Genomic DNA, 12,442 nt, shown 5'->3' on the forward strand with positions numbered 1-12,442 from the left:
TCCAGGAACTCTGGGACACCCTCTCAGACTACCTCCACAGCGAGATCATCACCATATACAACAATTTTGACCCCCTACCCTCCACCCTGAGCTTAGACAACATATTTCAAACAGCAAACACCAGCCACAAAATAACTTCCTGGTTCCCGATTACCACTCAGATCACCGCAGCCATCATGTCATCAATCCTCTACGGGGCACCCACCGACCCCTGCCCGCACTGGCTTTTCGGCCTTGGAGCTAATACTATTAACACTGAATTAACCCATATCCTCAACACCTCCATCTCCACAGCAACCTTTCCGGACGAATGGAAGTGCGCAGAGGTCAGACCCCTCCTAAATAAATCACACGCCATCCCCAGGAACCTCAAAAACTACAGACCGATCTCCCTGTTCCCCTTCCCGGCCAAAGTGCTTGAGAAAGCCCTCAACCAACGGCTCACTGACTACCTCGAACGAAACGACCTTCCGGACATCTAACAATCAGGATTCCGGGCCAACCACTGCACTGAGACTGCACTAATCGCCACCACTGATGACATCAGGACCCTCCTCAAGCAAGGGGAGTCAGCAGCTCTGATCCTTTTGGACCTCTCTGCAGTGTTCGATAAAGTCTCCCACCACACTCTCCTCAACAGATTCCACAACATAGGCATCCAACAAAACGCCCCTAAGTGGGTCGCCTCTTTTCTCTGAGGCTGCGCGCAGAGCATTCATCTTCCTCCCTTCGCTTCTGCACCCAAGAATATCACCTGTGGCATACCCCAAGGATCCTCCCTCAGTCCCACTCTGTTCAACATCTACATGACCCCCTCACAGACATCGTCAGATCCTAAAGACTCAATGTAGTCTCCTATGCTAACGACACTCACTAAACCTCTCACTCACCAAACACCCCCACAATGCTGAAGTCAACTTCCACAACACCATGACCAACGTAGCAACATAGATGAAAAAGAACTGCCTCAAACTAAACACTGACATAAATGAAGTCCTGATTTTCAGGAAAAACACCTCTGTATGGGACCAACTCTGATGGTTAGCAGAACTCAGACCAATACCCTCTCCATCAGACCACGCACAAAACCTTAGCATCATCCTCGACTGCCAATTATCCATGAATCAACAAGTAAACTCAGTTGCCTCCTCCTGCCTCTACATCCTCCATTTACTCCACCTAATATTCAGATGGATCACTACTGACACCAGAAAGACCATCACGCATGCCCTGGTCACCAGCTGCCTTGACTATGGCAACACTCTCTATGCGGGAGTGTCCTCCCAGCTACTTAAAAGACTCTATAGAACACCGCGGCCAGACTCATCCTCGACCTCCCCAAGCACTTAAGCATTCCCCACACCTGAGGACCTCCACTGGCTCCCTGTCCAGAAGAGATGCCAATTCAAAATCCTCACAGTTGCATACAAGGCTTTCTACAACCTAGGGCCATCCTACATCAACCATCGACTGAGCTTCTACATCCCAGCAAGACAACTCGCTCCGTTTCGCTGTACCTCTCACACACACCCCACATCCATCGCAGCCACAGCAGAGGCTGCTCCTTCTCCTACACGACAGCCAAGTCCTGGAACAGCCTGCTCCTCCACCTCAGAACAGCTCCCTCCCTGGTAGACTTCAGAAGGAGACTCAAGGCGTGGCTTTTCGACAGAGACAGGGCACCCAAGCACCCAGATAACCTCAAGGGGTGATAGTGGTGCACTATACAAATGCTATGATTGACTAATTGATTGATTGGCTGCGTCATTTATGAGATTTGTTAAAATTTCTCACCATGGCTACCACCACCCCCTGAGATTTCACTGCAAGTGTGCCTGTGATGTCATTAGTTATGTTAATTTGTATTTTACTGGAACAAGTTCCCCTTGCTAATAAGGATGTGCCAGGATTTTCCAACATTACATTTTTTTCTAAAAATGTGGATATTTTAACTGGGCTACTTGCACTTGCCGTCTGTCGGTTGCTAGCGCCGAGACACACCTTCAGGTGTGAGACGCACTATTTTAAATGCATTTAACATAACATACCATAAAAATTAACTGTGACAAATTCCAGAGTAATCGCCTCTGCTATTGGTTGAATACCTGATATCAATCTATGGGTCTGTGGTGCATATCTGGAAAGGTACAACCTTGCACTGTTATTTCTGTGGCCTGGAAAGGTTTAGGCCAAGTCCAGGCTCATGTATTTCACCAAATGCCTCCACCTATGGCCGCAATGAGATATTAATGTCCGTGCTGACTTTCAAAAGCCATCTCTTCTAAACACAGAAACACATGACACAGCACAAACACTGCAAAGTTGAACAGTGTTATTTGTGACACCTTTGGCAGGTCTTCGAAGGTGTTGCGCAATACAGTGCAGCAACCACATTTTGTGTACTTCTGCTGTGTGAGAGTGAGAGCAGGAAGACACCGAGGGGCAAATTTATGAAAAGTGGCGTTTCATGCCATGATGCACCACTTTTCTTGCACCCCATTGTGCCCCCCTAACGCCACCATGTGTATTTATGATACGGTGCACCATGGAGCACATTAGGGAACTAGAGTCAAAAATGTTGGTGCTAGTTTGGTGCTTTGCAGGATTAGCGCCAAAAATTCTGACGCTAATCCTGCCAAGTGAAAGGAGGTCCATTGAAAACAATGGGAGCCTCATTCTGACGCCTGCCTTCTGACGCCTGCCTTAGGCCGGCGTTAAAAATCAAACTAGAAAAGGTGAAGTTGGATCTCATAGATTCTGCTGCACCATTTTTCTGGGCCTCGTAACACCAGAACGTCCTCCTTGCATACATTATGCCTGGCACAGGCATAATGTGGAGCAAGGGTTTACAAAATGGCGCAATGCGTGCATTGTGCCACTTTGTAAATATGGCGTGGCGTTTTTGTCAAAATAGCGTCACAATAGCGTCTGAAAAATGATGCCAGTGTGAGGCAAGGGGGCGCAAGGGGCTCCCTAAACCTGGCCCCATGTCTATTAAGATGTGGCGCTGTCCTCTTAATAACACTGGTCTGCCTCAAGGGCATGTGCATGATGTCTGGAATAGGTTTTGTACCAGAAGGGTAGTCGTTCAGCACAAAATACTACATCCAGACAAAACTTTAAAACGTTTCCCACTTTGGTTGTGAGCTGTACAGTGCAGCACAAATTCAAAGTCAGAAAGGTTTGAAAAAATAAAACAAGTTAACACCACTGCCAAAAAGTTGTTGTTTTTTGGTGGAAAATCCTGCCTTCTCTTGTCAGTGTTAGTTTTGCATCAAAACCCACGAGTCTGTTGCATGGCAACGCTTAGGAACCACCCATGGAATCCACCCCCTGATGCAGAGTCCTGCGCCCTTGTCTGGCACTTCCTCAGGCTCCAGCTCGGGCCACCCCCTCTTCAGCTCACAACAGGTCTGGTGGAAGGCTGCAGGTGGCTTCCATCACTGTCGGTACAAGTCCTGCGCCCTGAGACTCCAGCGTGGAGTGTGGGCTCTCTAATGATGCTACCTGGTGGAATACACCTGTAAAGATGTCCACATCGCTCCCCCTCCCACATTCCAATGCACAGCTCAGGATCACACGCGCTCTCTGCCTTGGACTCCGTGTCGCGCTCATTATGCGCTCATTAAAGTTTCATGCTCTTGCAGTGCGGTGTGTGGTGCTTGTTTCTTGTGTGGCTGCATACTCCTGCTGAGGGCAGCTGCTGCTGGACCCAGCCTGCTCAGGTATTCACCGGGTGGGAGCCCAGGCTCCTGGCTGGGCAGGTTTGATGTCCAGAATAAATGAGGCCGCTGGAGGGGGGAACACAAGGCAGGTGTGATGTTTACAGCAATAGCTGAGCTGGAATCTGAGCCCAGGCTGGTGGTGTCATGGCAGGTCACTGAGAGGGGGCTCTGCAACGTGGCTGCTATCAGGAGCTGAGCAAAGGGACCCCAAGAGTTGGCTGTCAGTCGCTTGGCAGGAAACTGAGCGCATGTGTGGGACAGGGAGGGCAGTATCGTCTTCAAAAGTGATTTTTAGGGGGGAACACAAGGGGCCACATATACAACTGGTGGACCACCTACAAGGGGGACCAGAATTGTGAGCACATTTGTAATAAATATATATTTTTCACTGAAAAAAAGAAATATTAAAGTGGCATTACAGTTAGATATGGTGATATGATCTTAACTTATGTTCAAACATTTCCAGAAATTCACTTAAATACACAAAGGTTAAAGTGACATCATAGTTAGGTGTTGAAATGAGATATGAATATCTAAAAACTGAAAGAAACACTGAAAATTACCAGTTATATTTTAGTGAACTAACTATAATTTGCAAACAGTTTGTGCAGGGCTTATGATCTCACAAGTTAAATCACTCATGACTTGTTAAATGCCATCATTGACGACATCACTAATAAAATCACTTGTGACGCCATCCATGATACAGCTGTTCACATTACTTCATATCAAACTGTAATGCCATTTTAATCTTTGCCTTTTTTAGTCAATTGCATAGTTTTTTAAATAATTTTCTAAGTTGGGCATATGCCCAACCCCCCTGGGCAAACTGCAACCAACTCCTTCTCCCCCCTCCCCCTGCATGCGCCCAAGTCCCCACTAAGAACAAACTTCTGCCCCAAACCTTTCGTGGGAAGCCAACCAACTCACTGCACACAACCTCTGACCGTGACCAGAGTAGAGTTAAACACAGGGCCTGGCCACTGCCCTCAACTCTCTGCAGGGGTCCAATCCACCATGGTTGCCAACTGACCACCCCAAAATGGCCAATCCCCACACTGTGCACAGCCTTCAGATGTGCTCAGCATCAGCTAGCCCTGTGACCAGCCTGCTACAGGAAGGCAACCCCCCACTGCCCAAGGCATACATACTGCACATCCACAATGGTGGTTGGTCACAGGGCGTGGCCTATGATGAGGCCCAAGTCTTGCAGGGTACCGTAATTTAAATATTACCTAAGGGATAGTCCCTTTAGAAACCCTCCCACATAGGTCTGTGATCAAGGTGTGTTCACCGTGCCCTCTTATGTGCCCTTTCTTATTTTTTCAGGACTCAGAGGCCAAATCCCCGAGTCCTGTAATGGAAGCCGCAACATTTTCTCAAATGTCTCTGCCAGCCAAATCCGATTGTTCCCCTACTGTGGTCCCAGTACCACCAAAATAGCCACTAGGAGAAAAATCTCCCATGACGAATCAGAACTGAGATTAAAAAAATGGTAACGGTGGAATATTATGGCACTCTCACAATACAAGCTGTTAAGATATCGCTATTTAGCAAGAAGTTAGAACTTTACCCAGAAAATGTGCTTTTCAGTATTTGGTGTAAACATATTTAGCTGTTTTCGAGAAACTTGAGTTTAAAGAGGTGATTAGGGTGATCATGAAGGGGTTATAAATATAGTGCTATCGGAATGATTGGTCCCGCTGGAGTCGCGTGGGAATCCTGTGGTACAGAAAATTTAAAATATAGGGGCTTCTGCTTGACAGAGAGCATTTTTTTGTGACCATTCAGGTCCCCCAGTAGTGAGCTATGTCATTTCAGATGTCATCAGGGATATTATTTAACATGCCATGAGTGAAGTAATATTTGGAGCCGTAAGCAGTGCATGGCGGGCGTGCAAGTTAAAGCTATCTCAGTAAACTATAACTGATGAAGTTTAGGTCTTTTTTTGGCTTTTAGATGATAGTTTTTGTGTTTTTGAACATCTTGCTATGATATACATGAACTTAATAGAAACCATTGTAATGCAAGTTACCTTTCAGATTAAGAGATTAAAAGAATAACATTTCTCAGTGTTTAAAGAGATATACAGAAGAACAATCTCAAAACAAGACCGCAGAAGAAACGTACTGCTGGCCACACCTTGCTACTCCGCCCTCATCAGTGGCCCTGATCCCCTTAACTGGAGTATCCCCCATGGGGAGCTGCTGAGAACAAGGAGCACTTGTAGTATGGATGAACTCTTCAGGAAGGGACAAGAGAACATGTTGGCCAGATTCAGAGAAAGAGGATACCCTGGTTGGCTTTTAAAGAGACCAGTACAAAGGGTCAGTGAAAAAGAGAAATATTGTGTGTCCTTGCAACAAGTGCTACATAGGTGGTAATATCCATCGAGCCGGGAGGCGCACATGCGAACACGCGAACATGCGAGGGCAATAGACAAAGAGGACAAACATTACCCGGTTGCTAACTTTTTATCAGAATCTCATTTCATAGATCTAAATCAGTTGAAATTATACATGATAGAACATACAAAATTAAAAAAAAGCTTTGGTAACGGGGCCCTTTATTTGAGAAAAAGAGAGTCATTACACCTAATGGATTGAGGGTTTCCAACAGGCCTAAATGTTGAAGAAGAGCTAAAAATACATGCAGAGTAAAAGTGTAGCCCTTGTGTTCTGTCTGTGCAATAGGGACATGGCTTTAACATTGTTTTAACCAATTTTCTTTCTCACTTTATTGCACACTGGAGAAAGCGGAAGCATCTTTCGTTCACTGGTAGCGAGGATTGTGAAACAGGAGGGTTACACCCCCTAAGCTTTTCTTCAGGATCCTCAGGGGAAGGAACACTTGGCCACAGATAAGAATTTCATTTATTGTTGTCCACATAGATACCAATAGCCACCTCATGAGCCCCTCATGGGAGATGTACAATATATCACTTGTTTTTACTCACATGTGTGACAATATAAGATACTGGCTGATGGAGCCGTCAAATCTGTCTACTTGACCTGACCAGCATGAAACATGGTTACACAATGCTATGTGTGCCAATAGGATGGTTGTTCTTAGGTTTAGCTCTATTTGGGGGGCTGATTCGTCAATCGGCCCATTGGACTGATTTACATTATGTATGATTATAATGGGATAACATTTTCAATAGGATGGTTTTCCTGATTATGTTTGGTGAAAATGTTGTTTTACCCCCTGATCGCTACGAAAAATTTGAACCCGGTTATATTGAACTGGGCTGGATATTCCCAATTAACCATTCATTAAATATATTGTTATGTTAACTGTGTTTTTGGGTCTAATTATAGCACAAGGTTTATATATTTTTGGAAAAATGAACAATATTGGGAGTGAAATTATTCAAGGTGGATGTTAGATAACATATTTAAAAATGGCACTGATGTGGATGCAGTTTTCTTTCCCCTTCACATATGTTCATGCGTGAACTGTTAAGTCTCAATTAAGCCTATCTGCACCCCTGGAGACCTTGAGTGACCATTTTTTCCTCTTTATGACAAAATGGATTATATATATACATCAAAGGCTAAAGTAAAGTTGTAGTTATGTGAATATATCAGTAACATTAGTGCTTTGAACTAAAAACAAACACCACAGAAATTCACCAGTTATTGTTGGCATAAAGAATTCAAAGGTGATCCAGAGCGCAATGTGAATGAAATGGACATTCTTGTTTTCTTTCATCCTCACTGATTTAAGGATTAGAGAGCCGGCATGTGATTGGTAGGGTATGGGCAGGTAAGGGGAGCTAATGGAGTTCCATCCACATGGCGGTGATGTGAGATATTTCTTCACCCACTGGATGAGACATAATGCGTCATGCAGGATGTCCCTAAGGGGTATCAGTGTGGAGTCTGGGAGGCTATGGCATATTTAAACACATCCCACTGGACACATCCAGGAAGACATCAAACAAATCCTGTCCATCCAAGTGTGATAAGAAATCACCTCCGGTGACAGTGAACTAACAACAGCCGGTAACTTCACCCATGATCAGGTGATCTATTTTAGAAGTCAGGAGACATTGATTAGGTAACACATTTGGACAAATCGACCCACACAAACCCACACAAACCTCAACAGCATTATCAGACAAGGATTTGCAGTGCAATGGGTCTCGTGTGTGCTCGAGTTAGAGCTATAAAGGTTGTAAATTCCTAACTGTACTTTTCTTGCCAGTTAAATTGAAATTGAAAAGTAAAACAGTTGACATAAGCGAGCCAATTCAAAGCGCTATCTCCGCCATGAACGTGAAGGAAGGACACAAAAGGAAAAAGAAGTTTGCTCACAGTCAAACGTATCAGCAATTGCGCAACAGGGTTGATGTCCCAGACAGTAACCGAACTTCCCCAAAGAGGGACAAACGTAAAGCATTTACCAATGATAACAGAGGATTTGAATGGCAGTGATGGGCGTGCCATGGGCGTGGGGTGTGCGGTGGGCCACAGATAGATTGCAACAGGTCAGAGCGCTTGCCCGCTCAACCTAAAAATGAGCAGCGGTTCAGGGACTGAAACTGACACTCCTATCTTAATACAGGACAAACCACCGCCCTGCAGCCAGTAAACATCAATCTGTCTGCAACTCAGTTTACTACAGAATAAATTATTTTACTTCAACAAGGATTTCTGTGTTGCACTAGACAACCAAAACTCCACTCCTTGAATGAAAAGCTTTCTGAATTAAACTATGACTTATTTCTAGATCCAACAACTGATAACCTTTTCTGTCTCCGACAGAAACTAGAAAATAGGAAATAACTACGCTCATTCAGGAGTGATGAAAAGAGAAACCTCTGTTGAACACCCAACACTGGTTACATTTTTTATGTTACCAGAAAAGCACATTGGAAGATGGACAATGTCTTCACGTGGTCCTTGCAGACCACGATACAGGATGACGCGCCAGTTAAATAAACGTCACGATTATCCTATATGCTTCTTGACATGTTGGAATTCTGTATCAACAATAACTTTTCCTCCCTAAGGAGATGATATCAGGAACTATGAAGGTGACAAATTTGTTTTGGTATTTGTTGTATGGGATAGAATTTATTGAGCGAGCAAACACCAGGAAGGTGTCCTCGCGCCGAAAGACTCTACCAACATTGCCTAAGTCCAGCTGTAAGTCATCTAGGTCAATTAAACAACAAATTAAAAATAAATACCACGAGAGGCTAATACAGTCTTCAAAGTTTTTCTAAAATATAACAAAACCGGCATCTTGCGCAGGCTTAAAGGTAAGGAATTCCACAATTTAGTGGCCACCACTAAAAAAACAATGGGGCATATTTACAAGAAAATGGTTCATCAGTGCTAATGCACCAGTTTTCTTGCGTCGCCCCAGCCCCACCTAAAACACCATGGTTGTGCCGTATTTACAATGCGGTACACTGTGTCGCACGTTAGGCCAATAGCGTCAAACTTTTTTACGCTATTCTGGCGCTTTGCTGCACAGCTTTGTTCAGCACCTTGAGACCCTCACGGGTGAGTAGTGCGCTTTAAAAATTCCTGATTGATTGATTGGCTAGCATCAACAATTTTACGATAGTGCAAGTGGAAGGAGGCCATTGATTAAAATGGGTGCGTCACTTCAACGCCTGCTTTGAGCAGGCATTAAAAATTACACCAAAAATGGCGCAGTGAAATCTTGTAGAATTCACTACTCCGATTTTGGGGGCCTCCTAACGCCGAAACACTCCCCTCGTATACATTATGCCTGAAGCAGGCACAATGTGGCGCAAGGCGTTGCAAAGTGGCACAATGCGTGCATTGTGCCACTTTGTAAATATGGCACAGCAAAAATTGCCTCTGTACACCACATTAGCATTAAAAAAATGCCCCTAATGTGGCGCAATGAGGCGCTAAGGGCTTGTAAATCTGGCCCATTGCCTCTAGACCAAACCCAATTAAATTTGGGGATAAAAAGGAGATAGATATCCTGAGAGTGAAGTAGGTGACCAGAGACATAAAATCATTTTTTTCCTCAAGTATAGTGGTCCAGAATGATGGAGGGCCCTGTGCACCGGGCAGAGGGGTTTGCAAGTAATCCTTTTCATCACTTGAAGCCAATGCAGCAAATCAAGTGTCCTGGATGCACAGGCGAGCCCAGGCAATCTAAGGGCTAATATGCCAGCATCGTTTTGGACACGCTGCGGCGTCTTCTTTTTTGGAACAGATGGAGCACGCCTGTGTCTAGGAAGATTCTTTCTGTGATTACTTTCAAAATATAGCCTCCTGGGTCACTTATGTTAGCATTCTATTTTCAATCTTGCATTGCCTCAAACAAATGTTTCAACAATACATTGAAAAAGTTATTTAGAACTGCCCGGCAGTTTATGTTACTAAATTTCTGGTGGATCTCGTTGTGATTCTATAAAACAATTCTCTCCACACTAAACTACATTGCAAAGCTACTGCTATTAAACTGCGGCTGCACTCAGTAATGTAATGTTAGGTGGATTTGTAGAGCACTACTTGTAACCCGTGAGGGTATCCACACGCTGCATCAATCTACATTATTAAATCCACGGGGTGTGACTAAAATGGCACTCCAGTAGGAGCGCTCTCTCAGAGCTCCGTCGCCTGAAACGGTGGATGAGGCGTTTGCTGTGTCTCGCGGCCCCCCTGGAGCAGGCACCAGCTCCCGAGGATCCCCTGAGGCCAGGGTGGACAGCAATTTGTTGTGGCGTGACCCGTGGCCGCTGACCCGAGATTCACAGCACAGCAGCGGCAAGACCTGCAGCGCGACCATGATGGTCCCTACAATAGGCCCCAGGCCCGAACGATAGCGCTCAGGCGCTTCAGGCCACTGGGGCTTTCACTTGTTTCCCATCCACAGTAGAAGATGACACCACTCTTGGGCAGGCCGGGTGGCCCCCTGACACCAGCACCAACTCCCCACAGCTGTTACGAGTCACCACGTGGATGATCTGAGGACCAACACAGGCCATCGTTCCAGGACATTGCAGTCACCCGTTGCGGTCGTCCAGTGGCTTTCGCCGCCTTACACCATGGGGCCCTCCCATAAATACTCATCTCCAAGACATTGAGCACATCTGCTGGAGAGGTCTAAATGACACTTGCTGCCCGATAGGAGGTACGTGAGACAGGTGGTGGCCCTTACTGGACTCTAGACCTCTGCTGCCCAAAACAAACCGGCTAGGCCAGAAACAGCTTTCACGCCACCTCCTGCGCCCTGTTTTGTGAAGTCTGAGTTGGGACATAGACCAGCATTATAGGAGATACCAGGGAGGAAGTTGAGGAAGCCAGTGGAACAGATGGCAGGCAAGGGCTGGGTGACCTGGACAGACAAAGAGGGACTCCTCCTATAATCACTGCAAGGCTTGCGCCCCTCATGGTGTCTCTTCGCTTCCGTACCCTGCGACCACTTGGACTGACTTGTAAGAAGCTGGCTCTCTAAATAGTGCACTAAAATGAAGTAAATGGTGCAGAGAGTCCAGTGGATCCCCAATTGGTTGGCCGATGCAAATGTAGATAGGACTAATGGTCTATTTGTGGTAATGTGGGCTAGCAGTCAGGCTTATCAGAGGGTAGTGCTAAGCATTTGTTGTACTCACAAAGGCAATCATGGAGACACACACTCAAAGAATAAATCAGAAACCAATTTAGAAAAAAACATTTCTTTTTTTATATGTTTCAAACCCAAGAACTTCGTAATCAGGCAAGTAGATGTACAAGCATAAATATTGTGCAGTTTCAAAAATTAACTGAGTGTAGAACCGCTTCCCAAAAAAGGAATCTCAGTGATTTACAGGAAGTTACTCAATAATTCTCCAGACCTGCTGAGTAAATTGAGGGAGGCTTGGGAGGCCGACCTGGGACATTTAGAAGATGATGAATGGTTGGGAAATAGTCATCAGGGCCAGGTTCAGACTAGTCCAGTTAAAAATCCTACACAGATCGTACTACTCTCGTTCGCTTCTACACAAAATGGACAGGGCGGGGAACCCACTATGCTTGTGGGGCTGTAATGAAGAAGGACCATTAATACACAAACTTTAGGAATGTCCCTTGATACGGGAATACTGGTCCAACATAGCCCAGGAGACGTCCCAGATCCCCGCACTAGAAATACCTCGGGACCCCATATGGTTCCTTCTGGGAATCTCAGGGGAAACACATGGCCCAGAAGTAAGGATATTTGGTTGAGACTGGCATCGGGAGTAGCCAGATGCAACATAGTGAGAGCGTGGGGTGGTAGGCCACCCCTCGGCTAACAGACTGGCAGCTCCACTTAGATTGGTGCCAGAGAGCCGAGAGAGCTTATACAAAGAAAGGGGATGCCCCAGGAAATGGGAGAAAAGATTGGGAGATTGGTAGACTGTCTGAGGTGGGGGAGTTGAGAGGGACCGTCAGGGGAGTCCTAAGAATGGAAATTAATGGAGGGGAGGCATTTTCTCTCAGCGGTGCAGTGCCGTAAAAGGCTTTCATGACGTATTCTCTGGTATTATGCAATATGTTTTGGATTCTTAAGTATGCACCTTCTATGCTCCATTGTATACAACAGTGTGAACCCTGTATTCTGAATTATAATCAGAAGAAAAAAAATGAACAGTGCACTTTTTCAGTTCAGCAATGTTAATCTAAGGGAGCAAAATAAAAATGTCGTTTTGCAGGTAAGTACACCTCTTACCAATCCAGTCTTCGGGGTTTTAGGTCAACACC

Source organism: Pleurodeles waltl, chromosome 3_2, assembly GCF_031143425.1.
Source record: "Pleurodeles waltl isolate 20211129_DDA chromosome 3_2, aPleWal1.hap1.20221129, whole genome shotgun sequence".
NCBI classification, from domain to species: Eukaryota; Metazoa; Chordata; class Amphibia; order Caudata; family Salamandridae; genus Pleurodeles; species Pleurodeles waltl.